Source organism: Panulirus ornatus, chromosome 7 (genome assembly GCF_036320965.1).
Source record: "Panulirus ornatus isolate Po-2019 chromosome 7, ASM3632096v1, whole genome shotgun sequence".
NCBI lineage: Eukaryota > Metazoa > Arthropoda > Malacostraca > Decapoda > Palinuridae > Panulirus > Panulirus ornatus.
The window spans coordinates 24,681,849-24,704,579 of record NC_092230.1 but is presented as its reverse complement, the minus strand read 5'-3'; the positions used below and the strand labels follow the sequence as shown (position 1 = coordinate 24,704,579).

Genomic DNA, 22,731 nt, shown 5'->3' with positions numbered 1-22,731 from the left:
CATTGTGGTTACCTTTGCATTACATCGTGCAGCATGACTGAACCATCACCATCACTGCTCCTCAGCCCCAACCCTTCATCTCAGGGCAACTACGGATCCACGATGGGACCAAGAAACACAGACCAATATCGTCATCGTAGATCGAAAAAATTAAAGATAAAAATATTGCCAGAAATTGAGGAAGTTCAATCCAGGATAAAAAATTTTGTGTAAGAAACCTAGGCAGGTTAAAAACATATGGTGATAGGCTCTTAGTACAATTTGCGGACGAACAAAAAAATCACATTATTTTCTTAGTTAAGTTTTTTCCCATACTTCTGGAATTTGTTTTCTTATAATATGGATTTTCTTATCTATAGGGATTTCTTTCCACCTTGCACGGTATGAAGGCTATCAAAAAGCACTTCTTGCTTAATCTGCTGAAAAGCAGGCGTTCCTTTGTTCCTATCGGCCATCAGAAACGTGTGTACACCATTATCAAAGTGCGCTCACACACACATACACCTACACACACACCGTCAACAAACACTCACAAGCATTCCTTATGGTCGTCTACATAATCTCCCTTAACCTTTTCAAAATGATACCACAAGATGTTTTTACTTTCTTTTTTTTTTTTTTGTGTTAGTTGAGGCCCTAATCAAGGCCATCCCATTAACGATATATGTTCCAAATGAATGTCGGTTTGCGGCAGGGGTGCGTGATGTTTCCACGGGTGTTTAATTTGTTTATGGAGGTTGTTAGGGAGGTGAATCCAAGAGTTTTGGAGAGGGGTAAGTATGCAGTCTGTTGTGGACGAGAGGGCTTGGGAAGTGAGTCAGTAGTTGTTCGCTGATGATACAGCCCTGGTGGCTAATTCGGGTGAGAAACCGCAGAAGTTGGTGACTGAGTTTGGTAAAGTGTGTGAAAGAAAGTTGAGAGTAAATGTGAATAAGAGCAAGGTTATTAGGTTGGAGAAAAACTGGAGGAAGTGAAGTGTTTTAGATGTCTCGGAGTGGATTTAGCAGCGGATGGAACTATGGAAGTGGAAGTGAGTCACAAGGTGGGGGAAGGGGCGAAGGTTCTGGGAGCGTTGAAGAATGTGTGGAAGGCGAGAACGTTATCTCGGAGAGCAAAAATGGGTATGTTTGAAGGAACAGTGGTCCCAACAATGTTATATGGTTGCAAGGCATGGGCTGTAGATAGGGTTGTGCGGAGAGGGTGGATGTGTTGGAAATGAAATGTTTTAGGACAATATGTGGTGTGAGGTGGTTTAATTGAGTAAGTAATGAAAGGGTAAAAGAGATGCGTGGTAATCAAAAGAGTGTGGTTGAGAGAGAAGAAGAGGGTGCATTGAAATGGTTTGGTCACATGGAGAGAATGAGTGAGGAAAGATTGACAAAAAGGATATATGTATCAGAGGTGGAAGGAACAAGGAGAAGTGGGAGACCAAATTGGAGGCGGAAGGATGTAGTGAAAAATATACTGAGCGATCGGGGCCTGAACATACAGGAGGGGTGAAAGGCGTGCAAGGAATAGAGTCTGGGGTAAACCATGGGAAGTTTTGTGGGGCCTGGATGTGGAAAGGGAGCTGTGGTATCGGTGCATTACACATGACAACTAGAGTGAGAGTGAACGTATGTGGCCTTTGTTGTCTTTTCCTAGCGCTACCTCGCGAGCTCACGAGGGGATGGGGGTGCCATTTCATGTGTGGCGGGGTGGCGACGAGAATGGATGAAGGCAGCAAGTATGAATATGTACATGTGTATATATGTATACGTCTGTGTATGTATATGTATGCATACGTTGAAATGTATAGGTATGTATAAGTGCGTGTGTGGGCGTTTATGTATATACATGTGTAGGTGGGTGGGTTGGGCCATTCTTTTGTCTGGTTCCTTGTGCTACCTCGCTAACGCGGGAGACAGCGACTAAGTATAATATATATATATATATTTTTTTTTTTTTTTTTTTATACTTTGTCGCTGTCTCCCGCGTTTGCGAGGTAGCGCAAGGAAACAGATGAAAGAAATGGCCCAACCCCCCCCCCCCCCATACACATGTACATACACACGTCCACACACGCAAATATACATACCTACACAGCTTTCCATGGTTTACCCCGGACGCTTCACATGCCTTGATTCAATCCACTGACAGCACGTCAACCCCTGTATACCACATCGCTCCAATTCACTCTATTTCTTGCCCTCCTTTCACCCTCCTGCATGTTCAGGCCCCGATCACACAAAATCCTTTTCACTCCATCTTTCCACCTCCAATTTGGTCTCCCTCTTCTCCTCGTTCCCTCCACCTCCGACACATATATCCTCTTGGTCAACCTTTCCTCACTCATTCTCTCCATGTGCCCAAACCATTTCAAAACACCCTCTTCTGCTCTCTCAACCACGCTCTTTTTATTTCCACACATCTCTCTTACCCTTACGTTACTTACTCGATCAAACCACCTCACACCACACATTGTCCTCAAACATCTCATTTCCAGCACATCCATCCTCCTGCGCACAACTCTATCCATAGCCCACGCCTCGCAACCATACAACATTGTTGGAACCACTATTCCTTCAAACATACCCATTTTTGCTTTCCGGGATAATGTTCTCGACTTCCACACATTTTTCAAGGCTCCCAAAATTTTCGCCCCCTCCCCCACCATATGATCCACTTCCGCTTCCATGGTTCCATCCGCTGACAGATCCACTCCCAGATATCTAAAACACTTCACTTCCTCCAGTTTTTCTCCATTCAAACTCACCTCCCAATTGACTTGACCCTCAACCCTACTGTACCTAATAACCTTGCTCTTATTCACATTTACTCTTAACTTTCTTCTTCCACACACTTTACCAAACTCCGTCACCAGCTTCTGCAGTTTCTCACATGAATCCGCCACCAGCGCTGTATCATCAGCGAACAACAACTGACTCACTTCCCAAGCTCTCTCATCCCCAACAGACTTCATACTTGCCCCTCTTTCCAAAACTCTTGCATTTACCTCCCTAACAACCCCATCCATAAACAAATTAAACAACCATGGAGACATCACACACCCCTGCCGCAAACCTACATTCACTGAGAACCAATCACGTTCCTCTCTTCCTACACGTACACATGCCTTACATCCTCGATAAAAACTTTTCACTGCTTCTAACAACTTGCCTCCCACACCATATATTCTTAATACCTTCCACAGAGCATCTCTATCAACTCTATCATATGCCTTCTCCAGATCCATAAATGCTACATACAAATCCATTTGCTTTTCTAAGTATTTCTCACATACATTCTTCAAAGCAAACACCTGATCCACACATCCTCTACCACTTCTGAAACCACACTGCTCTTCCCCAATCTGATGCTCTGTACATGCCTTCACCCTCTCAATCAATACCCTCCCATATAATTTACCAGGAATACTCAACAAACTTATACCTCTGTAATTTGAGCACTCACTCTTATCCCCTTTGCCTTTGTACAATGGCACTATGCACGCATTCCGCCAATCCTCAGGCACCTCACCATGAGTCATACATACATTAAATAACCTTACCAACCAGTCAACAATACAGTCACCCCCTTTTTTAATAAATTCCACTGCAATACCATCCAAACCTGCTGCCTTGCCGGCTTTCATCTTCCGCAAAGCTTTTACTACCTCTTCTCTGTTTACCAAATCATTTTCCCTAACCCTCTCACTTTGCACACCACCTCGACCCAAACACCCTATATCTGCCACTCTGTCATCAGACACATTCAACAAACCTTCAAAATACTCATTCCATCTCCTTCTCACATCACCACTACTTGTTATCACCTCCCCATTTACGCCCTTCACTGAAGTTCCCATTTGCTCCCTTGTCTTACGCACCCTATTTACCTCCTTCCAGAACATCTTTTTATTCTCCCTAAAATTTACTGATAGTCTCTCACCCCATCTCTCATTTGCCCTTTTTTTCACCTCTTGCACCTTTCTCTTGACCTCCTGTCTCTTTCTTTTATACTTCTCCCACTCAATTGCATTTTTTCCCTGCAAAAATCGTCCAAATGCCTCTCTCTTCTCTTTCACTAATACTCTTACTTCTTCATCCCACCACTCACTACCCTTTCTAAACAGCCCACCTCCCACTCTTCTCATGCCACAAGCATCTTTTGCGCAATCCATCACTGATTCCCTAAATACATCCCATTCCTCCCCCACTCCCCTTACTTCCATATATATATATATATATATATATATATATATACCCTAGCCTGAGCCACGTACCCATTCTATCGACCAAACCCCTGGGATGGATGAACAGCTGGGTTGACTGTGGATCTACTTAATCTTCTGCATGTTGTTATCGTGACAGCAGACGACTGGCTTTCTTCCTCCCGGTGAGCGTGAACTGTGTCACCTGAAAACATCTCCCGAAGAATTCTAACCCGCATCTAGTCCAGCAAGGCCTCTGCTCTACCCGCAGTGCCGGTAACGGCTAGACAAAATTCTTCTTCATCAGACACACATGCAACTGTTAGATGAGTCGTCAAGACTCGACAAGTTACCCATCCATAGCAAACTCAGGCAACGGCTTCAGTTACTACTAAGTAATATCGAACCAACTTATGCCATCTCGTTTCATTCCCCCGTTCCTAAGGTACCTTCAAACTTTCCTGACAATACAAAACTAGTGAAATCATCAGCGGCTCCGTCCTTCGCTTTACTTATAAAAAGATGTTCTGCCTGGCGTCCAGTGTAAGCAAGGGCCAGCCAGGGGTAGGCGGGGCCAGCACGCCCTGGGTCTGTCTTGCCTCCAGAAGCCCCCACCGTGCAGTGTGTGTGGGTCATCATTACCTGTTTGTACTGTGCCGGGAGGGTGTTTTACACGCGTGGGGGCGGCCCATCTCTTCAACGTTCTCTACTGTGACGGAAATTGACATTTTCGTATGCTGTTCTAACTTACGATCTCATAATCTAGTTTATTCCATCTCATAATTTAGTTTATTCAATTTAATCACTAACCTTTATATTACACCTTTTCTAGCAGGTTCCTTGCTTACCTTCATGTTATGGCCTCTGGTTGTTTTGTTCTTGCATCTTCCACAGATGACAGATCTAATGCCTCTAGCCTTCTCCTATGACTCATCTCTTAACTCTGGTACCATCTTTGTTGCTCTCTTCTCGTCCTTCTCTCTCACTTCTATGTGACCCTTTAAGTGCAGCTGACCAAACTGTGAAGCATATTCGAGTTCTGGCATCACGTATGATGTAAACAGCTTGATGAATACTGCTTTACCCATGTACTTGAAAGCAATTCTAAAACTGGCCAGCTGACAGTTTGTCTCCTCTACTATTCTCCAAATGCGGGACTCTTAAATACGGATTTCTGCAGCTTATTTCCAACTAGACAATGATTTTCATATTGAGGCCTCCTTTCACCGCACCCTATCCTCATTATTTTCCCACAAATGAATCCTGCAGCACGCCATTAGTGACCTCCTCAACCCATATCAAGATGGCTCCTTTGATATGAGTTCTTTGTTCCCTCCACTAACCATCGAAGTTTCCCCATCATTCCTGCATGGAAAAACCACTTTTTTTTTTTTTTACCAGCCTCCTACATGGCACAGTGTCAAACGCTTTCTGGCAATCGTGATACACACAATCCACCAACTTTCTATCGTCTAAAACGGAGCTCACTCTCGTAGAAATCTAAGAGGTGCGTTGCACAAGACCTCCTTCCCCCTAAACGGTGTTTGTTGTCTCTCAACTAAGGCAGCTTCTCCTCTCCATGATGTCATGCATTTTCTTTCTGATTATCTTTACCACAACCTTACACGCTACGGTCTGTAGTTCAGCGGTTTTTCCTGGTCACGTATCTCTTATTCAGGTATGACGGTTGCCTTTCCCCACTCCCTTAGCACTTTACGTTGTTTCTGTGACAACTTGAACAGAAATGGCGTTCAGAACGCACAATGAAGCGACTGCTTCGTCTCAACAGTGTCTTGCCTCATTCAGATCAAGACCCTATGGACTCTAAACGTGGACCTAGAATACTTCAAGAAACATGCCAGTTTCAAAACTAGTCGTCTGCAGATGGTAATCAAGGTCAAAGGAGAGATGACAGAGTACTAAAATACGCATGGCATTTGAATTTTTTTTCTAAGGTGCAATTTTTTTTTTTTTCGGACACTGTGATTGTAGGAAACGACTGAGATTTAGAACATATAGGTGGATATTGCATTTCGCCACAGCTTCCTGATCCAAGATGCAAATATAGATCTAAATCAAGAGAGAAAACATGTTCAGTGTGAGAAAAAGAACTGATATTGGAGACAGGAGGGGAAGGGAGGGAAAGTGAGGTAAGCTATGTAGAGTGGAAGCATCAGCGTAAATGAATGTGGTTAGAGGTTGAAGAAAGAAGAAACGGGAGTAACTCTAGGATAAAAACACTGAAGGACACAAACTAGTGACCACTCTCCATGACTTCGTACTTTCTGCTCTACATTTTGAATCAAACCTGTGAGCGGGATACGCGCCCAAGTGACTCATGGGCATCAACGCTAACCACTGCACGACGGAGGAACATGTACACGACTTCTCCAAATGTAAGAGATGGTATACAACACACGTGTGTGTGTGTGTGTGTGTGTGTGTGTGTGTGTGTGTGTGTGTGTGTGTACACACACACACACACACACACAGAAAGATAGACAGATAGACAGATAGATAGACAAACAGATACATAAATAGATAGACGAATAGATAGATACAGCATATGAGAGGCATGGCTTCCACGCAGCAGCCAGTAAACTTCATAACAGTGTAAAATCTCCGTCTGTGTCGCGTGGTAAGTCTGGAGTTATGGTCACTCATGTCTAGTTCCACGACATAAACAAGTTATTGCTTGACATGTGAGACACCTCAGAAGATCTCCATATTCTTACTTCTATCTTTTTTTTTATGAATGACACGAAGCACGTGGTGTGCAGGTCGTGGTGGCTGCGACACACACACACAGCACCATACTCAAGCACTACTTGCCTTACACTGTGTGAAAGGCGAGGTGACCGATGGCCCTGTAATGCTTCACTTGCAATGAGAGACGGACACGGAGGGAGTTCCACCGAACCAATGAGGAGGAGGAGGAGGAGGAGACGATGATGTTTACATACACGGAGCCTCAGCGATGAACTTCTGACGCAAAAACTAGAATAGCGAGTCGTACGCTGGGGTTCAAACATGTGAGGCACAATGAACACAAGTTCTTCAGGAGACCGACTGCGAGGAAGTAACGATAAAATACGGAAAGAGAGGATGAGGAACGACAAGCGTGAGGGGGGGTAGGAGACGACCAGAGGAGTGGGTTTTTGTGGGGCGTCTAGCTTTGGTGTGGACTTTATATAAAAGAAAATAAAGAGAGAGAGAGAGAGAGAGAGAGAGAGAGAGAGAGAGAGAGAGAGAGAGAGAGAGAGAGAGAGAGAGAGAGAGAGAGAGAGAGAGACGCTAAAGAGGACTGGGACACATCTGCCTAAATGGAGCGACCAATACGCCATGTGAGGACGAACGTGGCTTCTGTAAAGGTAAAACATCCGGCAGGAACTACGATTTGAATGGCCCCACACACACACACACACACACACACACACACACACACACACACACACACACAAGCACAGGTCTGCCGGTGAGGTGAGGTGTTGACTCCTGGTCAGTTTGTTCATCATGTACGGGAAGAACCACTGGAGTGCCACTAAGATAGCAACCGTCTGAGAGGAAGATCGCAATTACAAATTCTTTTTCATTTAAAAAAAAAGAAAATCAATTCCAGTAGTATCTATGGTTATCTTGTTATCACTCCTTCCAAACAACGAGGAATACAGCCACTGATTTCACAGCACCAGCCCCCGCTCTCAGCTTCCAGTCGTCACGTCATCATTCCAGTCGTCACGTCATCATTCCAGTCGTCACGTTATCATTCCAGTCGTCACGTTATCATTCCTGTCGTCACGTCATCATTCCAGTCGTCATGTTATCACTTCACTCGTCATGTTATCATTCATATGATGTCTATACTACACACATGTACATGAAACCTTCGTGTTTCGGATATCAACCAAACAAACTGCTCACAGAGATACCGGCCTCGTTTTACCGCAAATGTTCTTTACTTTTCCAGGTCGTTCATCTTTCTTCCTGACGCACTGAATCCCTACCGCGCACATACATGCGTAAATATATACGCATGCACCGCTAGACTCCACCTGCACGTGCTTACGCTGCGAATGAAAATTCCTCCTGCGTAAAGTTGCATCATAGTCAGAGGTGGAAAAATAGCAAAATCTCGTCCTGTATTTTCTCAAGCCCATAAGAATTTATCATATCCCGGTACAAGGGATCTTGGTGTTATTGTACGGGAAGTGAGACCTTAATAAATAGTTAGCCAAGTCATCAACAATTGGGAGTGTTTACGTCGTCAAATGCAAGGCATATAAATATATTCATGTAGGCCAGACAGGTAAAACTGAGACGGAGAGATGTTATTGGCACCGTCATTCAGTACGCAGGGATGACCACAAAAATGCGATCGCTAAACATTGTCATGAAAATGACCACCCCATAGATCTTGAAAATCCCGTTATTCTATACCCCTCTACTGATTATGCCACCACACAACGTCACTGAATCTGTCTTAATTGCTAATACTAAGAACTTATTTTGTCCCTAGGCAATTTCAAAGCCCATCCTAGCATTAACCAAATCATTATGAGAGAGCTGACAAAACATGAAAACATGAAAAAAAAAAATATTTCAAGACACACCCAGCTACCCAGGTCAACCCCCCCTCCACGTGACCCCCCCTAATCACTCTCCCATACAACGGTTACGACCAAGCAAAGCAGACAGTGCTTGGTCTATAGAGACTGGTGTTGGACGGCGGGAATCAAGTGTGATGTTGGAATCTAAATAACTTTGTTAAGTACTGGTATCTGATGAGGTGGACTGTCTCCACGAAACATGTTGTGTCACATGTACAGAAAATTATATGAACTACTGAAGTGCGATTTCACCTTCATACTATCATCACGGACAAGTGTGATCATCATATATATATATATATATATATATATATATATATATATATATATATATATATATATATATATGTATATATATATATATATATATATATATATATATATATATATATATATATATATATATATATATATATATATGTATATATGTATATATATATATATATATATATATATATATATATATATATATATATATATATATTATATATTTTGCTTTGTCGCTGTCTCCCGCGTTTGCGAGGTAGCGCAAAGAAACAGACGAAAGAAATGGCCCAACCCACCCCCATACACAATGAATATACATACACGTCCACACACGCAAATATACATACCTATACATCTTAATGTACACATATATATACACACACAGACACATACATATATACCCATGCACACAATGCACACTGTCTGCCTTTATTCATTCCCATCGCCACCTCGCCACACATGGAATACCATCCCCCTCCCCCCCTCATGTGTGCGAGGTAGCACTAGGAAAAGACAACAAAGGCCCCATTCGTTCACACTCAGTCTCTAGCTGTCATGCAATAATGCCCGAAACCACAGCTCCCTTTCCACACACACACACACACACACACACACATATATATATATATATATATATATATATATATATATATATATATATATATATATATATATATATATATATATATATATATATAAATAAATAAATATATATATATATATATATATATATATATATATATATATATATATATATATATATATATATATATATATATATGTATATTCGGCACTCATTTCTAACCTCTTTATTACTAACCAACAAACATCAAGTAAAAATAGGAAGCTTAACCCTGCATCACACTTCCGTAAACTCGACTTCAAAATAATGAAATAAAAAACATACACACTGACATAACCCGGAAAGCATAAACACCTACTCACCTAACTCAATCTGAAACTCCAACCCTCCGGACGTACATCTACCAGAAAACACACTCTCCAGACAAACACGAGTCACACTCTCCCGCTTACGCTCTGGACATCAACCATCACCACAACACTGCAAACACCGTTTCAAAATATCCTAAAACTATTCATGCCTACGATGCAACTACCATAAAGAAGACACCGAGCAATTACTACTCCAGTGCCCTGCACCTTTTACAAACACACACACACACACACACACACAACAACCCCTTATGAACTATGGTCCCGACCGGTGGACGTGGTCAGCCTCCTGAGTGCTGCAGGAGGCTCATAAAGATAAAAGGAACTTTTGTGGTAGGAAGGTAAAGTAAGGTGCGTGTGTGTGTGTGTGTGTGTGTGAAACATCACAAGTGAAGGGTAGCATCAACGTGAATATCACTATCAATACACAAGTGGAAACGTCTCGTGGACATCATGATGATATCCCGGCGGTTCCCTGGATCATAACTCTGGCTAGTCATTTCTGTCGTTTACACACTAGAACATATTCACCCAATCTCTCCTTAGCCAGTCACTCTTCATCGGCAATCGAGGTCTTTCCCACTCTGTCGCTCCTCCCCAATTAGGAATGTATTCAGGGCGAGAAAAGAAGAAGTTCTCATCCCCAATTTTCTGTTAAACGGCCCCGCCAAGACCCCCCCATAACTTGTCCTTAGGAAGCGGCCTCCACCTGGCAGAGCCAGCCACAACACACACACTCTCGCCCCAGGCTACTGTGGATATCTTCCTCCCGCTTTCATTTGCCCGGCCCCTCCTTATATGGAGGGTCAACCCGGTAACCAAAAATATATGAATGTATATTTGTCTCGTATATCTCACCCCCAACGTCCACAATCTAACAGCACCCTGCCAGCTGATTACATCATTATTTGCGAATCAAAGAGGGACTAGATCAAACTGCCTTAGTGTCTCGTAATTCGTGAATTTCATGTGGAATACAAAATGCGGTTACAGCCAAGTGAAGGACGAAGATATCCAAAGAAAAAAAATAAAATAAAAAGGATGCTTATCGTCATTCACATGTAGGCCTATTCCATATTTGCTCTTGTCATTTGCAGCCATTCTTAACAAACATGTTCGAGGGTATAGCAGCAGTTTCATCATGCCTTGGGAATGGTGCGAGATGAAAAGTCACGAGAAAGTGTGTGTGTGTGTGTGTGTGTGTGTGTGTGTGTGTGTGTGTGTGTGTGTGTGTTATTAAGAGATACAAGAGAAAGTTGAACTCGTGTAGATAAGGAGCCGAACCGTTCCGTCTTGAATACGACGGTTCGACCCTTGAGCATGAAGCTCCGAACCTTAGGTAATGATGCCCTGGCCTCTGACATGAAACTAAAAGGGTCAGGTCGGTGACCAGAACATCGCAACATCACGTTCAAGGGCCGCACGTACGGTCGGGCCCAGGGGTTAACATCGTCCCCTACTCCATGTGTGTCGACACGTGGGGAGAGCGTGTGAGTGTGGGGGTTTCCCATCCCACACAGTCAGCTGGGGAAGGAAGGTGACCAAGCACGACAAGGATGATAGCAATTTTCACGGCCACAATGGTTCATCATAATGGTTCCTGGTTCTAGCCTCAGTACATATAACTACTACTGCACCAGAGGATCAGACCAACAGCCAGCCTCAATTTCACGACAGATGACCTGGGTACATCCAGACGAAGACCACTGATCATATAGTGAAAAATCTATTCCGAAATGTAGACGAGTTTCGTCCACTAAAAGATCCTGCATTCAAGAGTCACAAAATCGTGAGTGATCTTGTCAAAATTCAACATAAGTCAGTTATTGACGTGTGAGAGCAACTGCTGAAATGAATATTTCTTTTCTTTTTAATGTTGGAGGCTCCAGTCACGAACAAAAGTCCTTTACTGAAATATAAAGAGGTTAAGGAAAGGAAAAAAGAAGAGTCCAGGAAATATATTTAAGAATCTTGGAAGTGAAAAACCTGTCTTTCAAAAAGTGCCAGGTCAGAATTACTGGGAGAGACATAAGAGGGTAAAGAGTTCCAAAGCTCCGAGGTGTAGGGAAACAGTTATCTAAACGGCCCACCCTTGAGTTGCCAGCGGCCACAAAGTAATGTGACGCAGCAGCTTGCTGAGTACTGAGTGTCTAGCTAGTGGCGGGGAGTACAAAAGCAGCAACTCTAGCGAGCAAAAACCAAAGCAAAATACCTATAGAAGAGGGAAAGTGAACCAACACTGCGGCCGAAGACAAATGAGTCAAGTTTTTAGGTAAGCCTGGGAGAGTTGAAACGTCCGACCGCTTTCCACTCCACTCTGTCAAGTAAATATGTAGCGCTAGAACCACCCCAGATGTGAGCGCAGTACTCCGTACAATGATAGATCAGTCCTTTACACACACGGAACAACTGTTCGGAAGAAAAGAAATGTTGACATCTAAATAAGACTCCCAGACTTTGCTATTTATGCAATGTGGGGTTTCCGAGAGAGTGTGAATGCTACAGTAATACCAAGTATGTTCATCAAGTCAAGATATGGAATTAAAGAAACGTCGAAGGAGAAAGGAAAGTTATGAGGAATTTTCGCGAAAGAATTGGGCAGAAACAGATTCTGTCTGTCCCAATGTGATATCCTGTATGACTCCGAGTTCATTTGAGGTTGTTGTGTCAAGACAAGGTGCACAATGAGAGAGAGAGAGAGAGAGAGAGAGAGAGAGAGAGAGAGAGAGAGAGAGAGAGAGAGAGAGAGAGAGAGAGAGAGAGTGGGGGTGCGCTTTTCGAACAATTCGAAAAAAGATTACAGGGAGGGGCATAGGGTTAGTAAGAGGAGCATCAGGGGAGGTGAAGAAATTATAAAGTCATACAAGGCAGAGTTAGAGAAGAAACGAGAACCAAAGAGAGTTGCTTTGTTTACGGAAGAGACTACTGTAGTATCGTCAAACGAAAAAATGAAGAAAAGCAGAGCGACAGAAGTAGTTAGCGATAGCCTAAGCTAAAGACCAAAAAGACGTATCAGTGGATGACTGAGGAGAGGTTATCGCACTTCCTTTGAATAAGGGAACGCTAATCCTCATGGATAACGTACTTACAGTAATTATGAGCAGTGATAAATGCTGAATAAAAGTCGGAGGAAAGAGAATTTTTTCAAGCCCGATATGCCTGATGCTGTGCCTGAATGGCCTCGGAAGAGGAACGGTTGAACCAAGGATTGGATAAAGAGGTCGTCTCGGAAGAAGAGTAGATAAATGCTTCCATTCCCGCAACAATAACCTCTGCCATGCGTTAAGCGGAAACAGAAGCATCACCACATAAGAGACAGTAATTAACCTAAGGAGTCAAAAAGGATTTTCTTAACATATTCCAGTCAGCTATGTTGAGTTGCCAATATCTACACTTAAAAGGGGCTGCTGGAGGGGAGGGTACCGTTAAAACATACACTTTACCTACAGAGCGAAGAACTAGAGGTGAAAAATAGATCCAGAATATTAAGAGAGTGGGTTACAGCGGTCAGGAATATAGGCGGGGTGGTAGATAATTTGCTCAAGATCATTGAGAATGAAGAACGTGAGGGCTTCAATCCCTCCCTCCTCACCATCCGTATGGGTCGAATTCAACCATTCTCTGTGGTGGACGTTGAAATCCCCTTAAATGGAATATATCTGCTTGCAGGTGAGACGATATCCCGGCAGCCGCGGGCAGCTGCATCCTCTCACGAAATCAATACAATGTACACAGGTAAGGGTCAAGCTGGTGTACCTACTCTCTACTAACAACTTAGGACACATCAGTCACGAATGTCTTTCAAGGTCCGTGTGTGTGTGTGTGTGTGTGTGTGTGTGTGTGTGAGGGAAGTGCAAGTCGAACCCTTGAAGAGACACAGACGAACCTACTGATGAGCCACTTGAGCACATCGGTACGATCCATGTGTGCGTGATGACGTGGCTTTTGATCTTGACCTTGTTTATTCTGCCATCCTGACACCTTGTCTGTTTGTTGTTCTTAGGTAATATGTCGAGAGTCTGCCTTGTGATCACTTCTCTGTACCAGTTCAGCTATCATTCCAGGTCAATGCCACGTAATCCATTAATTTTTTCAATTAAGGTAAGAAAGAGACTCTAGCAAAACACATCACATACGTCCTTCAAAGCAAGAATGACTGACTGACTTCACCCTTGGCAAAGTCAATGTATTTGTTAAACTCCCAGTGAAAACTGATCACCAAAAACGTTGAGAGGCAGCAGCCCCAGCGTTAATTTACCATCTCTCTGAGAGGGAAGGAAAAGACCTCGAGAAAATACACTGTACCATCTCGTCAAACATTTTTTAATGTACGAAAAATCTAAATAATCAAAACTACATTGACAGCAGAGTTGACGATGAAGGATGGCTTCAGGCAATAATCATGCACCTAACAAGGATACGTCACGTGCACGAACACGAGAAGTAAATTTTCCCATGACTTCAAAATCATTACATGCTGCCGCCTGATCATCATCAGTTTACCCACTGCCACCTCCGCCGTACACACTATACACGTATATACGTCAAGTTACTGCACTTACGACGGTAAACAGCATCAGTCACACAGATCCAAACTTTCTAAAAAATCAGAACCATCAACTGACCTCTGCTGGTGGCAGCGCACGCCCGAGGTGAAGGTTCCACTCACCTGAAAAATAAAAGTGATACGTTAGTTTAGTGATGGAAAGTCATATGAGGGTATACATAATGATATCAGTATAATATCAAGGTTAAGGTGAACACACACACACACAAACACACACATACACACATAAACACCTAGGCCTCTCCCAGCCTGGTCCTCTTCATTAACAGCTACACAAAGGAACCAGTTAAGAGTGTGAGAAAGGGCATGTAGGATCATCCTCGGCCACTCTTACACACCCCACCTAGCAAGAGGCCTGCCTCATCTTGCTGAACCTGTCTACCCTCCCCGACCAACACCGGCAGCAGCTCGCACGGCAGTTTGGCAATAAACTGCTGACGACGACCCCCCCGGGTCAAAACAAACCCTCCCACCCTCCTCCTCCTCCTCCTCCACAGACTGCCGTTCGTCACCACAATAGATGTGTTCCTATGAGAACACGCACAGAACAGTCCTACACCTAACACTGTAGACGTCATAAAAATAAAATCCATGAACAAGTGCATAGCTATGCAAGTGAACAGCTCAGTTTTGTTAGTTAATAAACCGTTTTATATATATGAGGAAAATGAAACACGATGATTTTCCGAAAATGCACTTTCTTGTAATGATCACATCGTCAGGGTAGATACAAGAATGAGACAGAAGACGTAGACCAGTCATTTGATATACAAGGAAAAGACGTAGCTAAGACACCATTGGCAAAGAGGCGTTACCGATGATGATGTGCGGGTCTGACATCATGCCTATCATATTTTTTTTTTTGGCTATGGGGACAGGAAAGGGAATTTCTACGAATTTTACATCAATGTGAACGTAGCTTTCATCAATACAATACTATGAAGAATATCTTAATCAAAAACTTCCCAAAAAATTCTGCGGGCTGTGTTTACAGAATCCCTTGTAAAAACTGTAATGTTTTATGCTGGGAAGACTGGTAAGGATCTTTATGTTAGACTTCAGCAACATAAACATATAAAAACAGAACAAGAATCAAATGCGTTATCTGATCATGTTAAAAATGATGACACTTGTATTACCTGGAATTAGGCTAATTCAGTTATTGATTGTAGCTCCTTTACCACGAGAACTATCAATCAATATCCATAATAAAATACACAAAGAATTATAACATAATATTAGTAAAGGTCTATACAAACTCCGTAGCTTTATAGCAGGCAAAATTTCTAGACAGTTCCCTTTCCTGTCCACATAATACAAATCCTGTGACAGGCGGCGTGATGCCAGACTCGAACACCACCATCTTCCTTCTATATCAACTGACTGTTCTACGTCTTCTATCACTTTCTTGTATCTCCTCGGACGATGTGATCATTACACGAAAGTGCACTTGGGAATTCATCGTGTTTCATTTTCCTCGTGGTTATATGCAACACTGTGACCCCTTGCAATATATATATATATATATATATATATATATATATATATATATATATATATATATATATATATATATATATGTATGGGTTGACTGTGTACCGACAGCCGCAACCGGGATTGGAACCAATGCGCTCGACTCGGACCGGCCCGTGAATGCATCACGGGCAGCAACGCTAACCGCTTCACCATGGAGAGAGAGTTCTACACTCGTGTTGCCCCGTCTCTTGACCTTGTATAGATGTACCATGTCTTTACTCCTGCGTGTGTGTGTGTGTGTGTGTGTGTGTGTGTGTGTGTGTGTGTGTGTGACCTTAGTACTCAGCACCACTGTTCTCTGTCTACACCCAGAGGGTGAGTGTTTATGTTTCCCCCACTACAAGAAGACGATGAACAGGAAGCCACGGACACTAGTCCTGTGGGATGGTATACCGTCAGGGGGAGCCCGAGACTCGGTCCACATAAGGAAATGTGTTCAGTGTTTGGAGACGACTCGAGGATGCCCTCAAGACAGCCAGGATGGAAGTGAGACAAGCACAAAAACTGGCGCACCATCACCATGATCACAAGACGAGGAACAAGTGTATAAAAACTGGAAATGATATGCTGCTACACTTGCCCTCAAACAACAACAGACATTTGTTACATTACAAGGGGCCATTCAAACCGTCTTATTCTTACATTAAGGCTTGTGAGACTTGATGTCAAATTACTCTCAGAAGACGTTAGTGCTTCAGTGGTACATTCAAAGGATCAGCGTTAGCCCGGAGTATAACATGTAGTCATTGTCGTCACGAAGGAAGGAGGGCGACACACACACACACACACACACACACACACACACACACACACACCACGGGAGGGAGAGGATGTGTCACCACCACCCACCCGGCCAGGGTAGACATGGAGGAATGTGACTGGTAGTGTGGAAAGCCAGGAGTGTCGAGTCTGCACGAGGACTCCCACCCAGCACCTGGCTCGCCACCGAAGAGAAAGTCCCTGCACCTGAGTACGAATGTGGGGGGAAAACCCCAATGGCTTAACACTGCGGAGAAGCCCTAACTCGTGAGTATAGGGAGGTAATGGAGAACAGCACGGGGGAGAAAATGTGAAGGATCCCGGGCAAATGATGGCATGGTAACCAACGCCAGCACAGATCAGAGAGCCATATGCAGGCTGAAGGTGAGTGAACTGGTGATATATTAGTCATGAATTCATGCACGAAGCTGCAACAACAACAGTGGACAAACGTCTTGGCTGATGATAGATGCATCCAGGAGGAAGCTGTGTACTGTCGAGGGCGGGAAAACTTCGCTGTTCTAAACTTGATACAACAGTTCCTGTGGTGCATCTCCGGTCTGCCGCGAACACTTCTTCACCGACAGTTGTAATACCACTGTATGGTGAAGAATCTTAGAGGATGTATTACTAACTGTTTACCGTCACAAATTCAAAATAAAAAAGAATATAAAAAATCATATAAACAACATACGAAAATGTGATAGTAATAATCTAAACTGTGTTCACTGGGGAAAAAAGACACTTTCTCCTTCAGAGGTCAGGTCAAAGGACATGCCATTATACCTAAAGTTTGTAGAGTCGTGTTCATCAAGGGGTTCAATTCCCAGTATTCCAGTGAATCCTCTGGCCTGAGGGATGACACTGGAAAACCACTGGTAGACCACAGTTCACGGTGGTCACTCCTCCACACTAAGACGTATGCAGCAGTCTCAATACATAATCTATGACCTCCTCTATTAAGACGAGGGATGCATGAGGGCCAGTGAGAGACTTACTTAACACTCTTCTATACCTGGTATATGACCATCTCACTTCAACTTTTGCTACACACTGTTAGAGAGGTGTTGAGTCGGTGTCCTATAACCCATCGTAGTCGGGAGCTATAGAATGTTCGTTAATTAGCATATCTCAAACTACTGCTATTATCTCAAACTGAACCTCGCCAGATTCGACTCCCTCGTAATCATGCAGAGATAACAAACTTGCCCTATTTGATTCTTTGTCAAAATACAATACATTGTATCATACTGGTATTTCCAGCAGTCACTGTTTTATATAGAACTACTATGATCGTTTCCAAAAAATTCAAAACATTCGTATATTTGGGTAACTGATGGATTCCGTTGTTCTTTTTCACAGCTAGCGTATTGCTCTTATATGTGCGTAACAGTAATCTTTGATGCCTTAGGTAGCAATGTAACCTACCAACCAACCAGAGACAACCTCGTGTATTTTCCTTCCATGTCAGATTCGTAACACCGCAAACTGATCTAAGAAAACCCGATGGCATACGAGCCTAGACTGGGAACAATGGAGAACTGAAGGCATGACAGGCAGAAACAGACCGAGAGGAAGTGATGCGTTCGGCGAGTCAGGTGTTGAGGGGCAGCGGGGCACCAGTTGATGTCAGGTGTTGTGAGGCAGCGGGGCAACACATGATGTCAGGTGTTGAGAGGCAGAGGGGCAACACATGATGTCAGGTGTTGAGGGGCAGCGGGGCACCAATTGATGTCAGGTGTTGAGGGGCAGCGGGGCACCAGATGACGTCAGGTGTTGAGGGACAGTGGGGAAACAGATGACATGAAGGAGGAGGTCAAGTTGGTGCTGAGGGTGAAGGTGGGATGGAAGGTATACAACATATCACGCGAAAACCCCGGTCAGTGCGCACACGGCCAACATTTAGCCGCACGAAGCGACTACGAGAGCACACGGTTAGTGTTGTTGCTGCTGATCACAAAGAGAGGTAATCACAAGCCTTCTGACGTGTAATCAATTACTTTTATCATTATACGATCAAGGAAAACAACAAATCTTCACATGTTTGAATTCATTTCACATCTCTTTTCAAATTGTCATTCCGGCACAGGATCAAGACGTCGCTGACCAGCTGCCTCGCGCTGTCCTCCTCGAAACCTAATCCAATTCCATTATATCTTTTGTTATACGTCAACCTGCTGACTGTACAGACGAAACTAATCATTAAAAAGGAGGGACGATGTACGTGTTACATCTAATAATGCAGGTAGGTGAAGGTACACCACTGAACTTCACTTGTATTTATGAGAATGTGGTGGAAGAGCGAGTAACTATTCTTAGCTCTGCATCAAGCGTCCTATACACACGTGTTAAGTATGATCCTTGAGTATGGTCGTAGTATGACGTGTTACCTCGGCTCCAGACCATGTCTCCCTCAGAGTAACTATTCTCACACGAGCAGGAGCCAGTCCACATGTGCAACTAACTGGGAGGACCAGGGTAAGTTCCCTGATTTGAGGATCTAGACGCGCATCAGGGAAGGCATGCGCTTCGTGGTTGTCAACTACACAAAACAGAATACCATGCATAATTCAGGCACCTCTTCTAACAATAGAATCACGAGAAGATATTAATATTAATACTTCCAATGACATGCATTCCACCGAAATAAAATGATTATAGTGCTAAGGTGGGCGAGACTGGCATCAGCAGATAATCAATTACACACGTATTGTTCTCCATGTGTCCATAACGGAGGGAGAGGCAGGCCACAGAATGTTAGATCAGGCACTGGAGCACCTCCGGGTTATCACCCATTACCATTATACTCAAAGTCAAGGGGTCACTGCCTGGCTGGTCAGGTTTGGCAAGATCGTGTGAGTGTAGCATGTGGGGAGGTCCAAGTATATGCCCGCCTTACTGGACTCGGGTGTGTGTGTGTGTGTGTGTGTGTGTGTGTCTGTGTGCTGGTCAATGTCTGTATTTTAATGCCTGTGGGAGACTTCGGAGAACGTGACAGTAAAACTGTTTTATGTTGACCAAAGTTCATTTTGACGCGAGGAGCGAATGTACTGATCAGCCGGGCACATACTATCACACGACTCTCTACCACTCGCGGACAAAAACGGGGTTCGTGCGTTCGTCCACTCGACACCAGCAGTAACTTTAATAAGAGTACAATAAAGAAAAAAAAAATCTCGGCAATCGTAATTCCACACACCTAGACTCAACGTGTCTTCTCTCAGGCAAGTGCACTGCTCCATCCACGCCAACAACCTGGTTTCCTCCATCCTTCCTGCCCGCCGATCAGCCAGCGCCTGCACCCCTCATGCGTGATGGAGGAGGGAGGTGAGAGACGCGGGGTGAGGCAGGTAAACAAATGACCGCAACAATACCTGGAGTCCCCTCCTATACCGTCCCTCCCACTCCTGACCACCGCCCATCTCCCGCTCAGAGACTAACGATTCCTTACTCTAATCTTCCATATGTTTCTCGACCCATCCTATCCACTAGCACGAAGACGAATTTCTTCTTTTTTCCCTGCGTAAGAGAGGTTAGCGTCTGTAACAAGCGAAGGAGACTTAGGAGAAAAAATATATCCTTGCTGGGCTCATTCCTCAGCACCTTCTCTTTGGAAAATACTACACGATGGGAAGATTTCCAGCTCCCCACTATCGCATCCCTCAGTCGCCTCCCACGACACGCAGGTGTTCTTTCTCCTCAGTCCCTCGGTATATATATATATATATATATATATATATATATATATATATATATATGGTTTGGTCACATGGAGAGAATGAGTGAGGAAAGATTGACCAAGAGGATATATATATATATATATATATATAGAGAGAGAGAGAGAGAGAGAGAGAGAGAGAGAGAGAGAGAGAGAGAGAGAGAGAGAGAGAGAGAGAGCAGAAGAGGGTGTTTTGAAATGGTTTGGTCACATGGAGAGAATGAGTGAGGAAAGATTGACCAAGAGGATATATGTGTCAGAGGTGGGGGGAACGAGGAGAGGTGTGAGACCAAATTGGAGGTGGAAAGATGGAGTGAAAAAGATTTTGAGTGATCGGGGCCTGAACATGCAGGAGGGTGAAAGGCGTGCAAGGAATAGAGTGAACTGGAACGATGTGGTATACCGGGGTCGACGTGCTGTCAATGGATTGAACCAGGGCATGTGAAGCGTCTGGGGTAAACCATGGAAAGTTCTGTGGGGTCTCGATGTGGAAAGGGAGCTGTGGTTTCGGTGCATTATACATGACAGCTAGAGACTGAGAGTGAACGAATGTGGCCTTTATTGTCTTTTCCTAGCGCTACCTCGCACACGTGAGGGGGGAGGGGGTTGTTATTTCATGTGTGGCGGGGTGGCGATGGGAATCAATAAAGGCAGACAGTATGAATTATGTACATGTGTATATATGTATATCTCTGTGTGTATATATATGTATACGTTGAGATGTATAGGTACGTATATTTGCGTTTGTGGACGTGTATGTAAATACATGTGTATGTGGGTGGGTTGGGCCATTCTTTCGTCTGTTTCCTTGCGCTACCTCGCTAACATGGGAGACAGCGACAAAGCAAAATAAATAAATAAATAAATAAATAATGTAATACATATATTATATATTCCGAAACAGGGCATGTTAAGCAGTCGGGGGAAACCAGAGAAAGGTCTGTCGGGCCTGGTTGTGGATAGGGAGCTGTGGTGTCGGTGTATTACACATGACAGTTAAAGAATGGATGTGAACGGATGCGGCCTTTCTTCGTTTGTTCCTGGCCTAGTTCGCAAACATGGGAAACAGCGATCAGAGAAGTGGAAAAATTATATATATATATATATATATATATATATATATATATATATATATATATATATATATATATATATATATATATACATATATATATATATATGACATGCATAGACACAGGTATATATCACATTATATCTATTTTCAAAATTTTCGTTTCCACGGTCTTTCTTGTCTGTAAAATGGCTTTGCTGTTTTCGGCACTAGCTGTAGCTTATCTAACTCCACCTGTATTACTCCAGGGCAGGTATATGCTAAGGGGCGCAGCTGTCACTAAAAAGTGTAAACAAAGTGAACAGATCTCATACGGTACATGTGATAACGTCTATATCGACAGCTAAAGAGTCCTTATACACACAACCACATCTTTAGTTAGGAAACGTAGCTAACGGCAGTCTGGGCTGATCCGTGACCAGCATGCGTTCTGTCCGAGACGCCTCAAACTGAGTGGATAAAATGGAAACATTTGCGTGTTCTGATTCCTACAGTGAATGCATCTGAGGACGGTCTACGCTGCAGTAACCAACTGTGCGTACCTTCGATATGTGCGTGACATGAATTATGACCAACGCACATGTAGCCTTAAACCTTCTCCTGCCCCAGTGGACAGCGTTCAGTACTAATGAATACAAACTAATCAGAAAAGAAAATTTCCAAATATTTCACCACATTGACGACTTAACATGTAATATTACAAACGAAGTAAATGAGTTAATGCTTGAGGTAGATGAGTTTAGGTGAGGCATGGGAGGTGTAGGCCGGCGATTGTGGGACACTGGCTAGGCAGACAGACGACATAGCAGGGTGGAGGGATGGGCGGCCAGACGACCCACAATCTCCAGACTGTCTCGGCCACCGGGGGCAAGATGCTCATCACCGCCACACTTGCTGCCTCGGGCCTCTGACACCACTATTACCACTACCACCTCCACCCTCCTCCTCCTCCTCCTCCTCCGTCACAGGTGACGTCCACCATCCTCATCATCCCTACACTACTCATCCCTTCCTCCTACTGATGGTGTTCCGAAGGAATACAAAAGAATTCAAACAGTA

General features: G+C 43.7%; 1 long non-coding RNA gene across 1 annotated transcript in view; it reads right to left on the bottom strand.

The window, feature by feature from the left end:
- Positions 1-14,687, bottom strand: part of LOC139749337 (uncharacterized) — a 497,955-nt gene extending 483,268 nt beyond the window's left edge. Inside the window, exon 1 of the long non-coding RNA XR_011712943.1 lies at positions 14,646-14,687. This is a non-coding gene — a long non-coding RNA (uncharacterized lncRNA). The remainder of the gene's footprint in view (positions 1-14,645) is intronic.
- Positions 14,688-22,731: the final 8,044 nt, after the last annotated feature.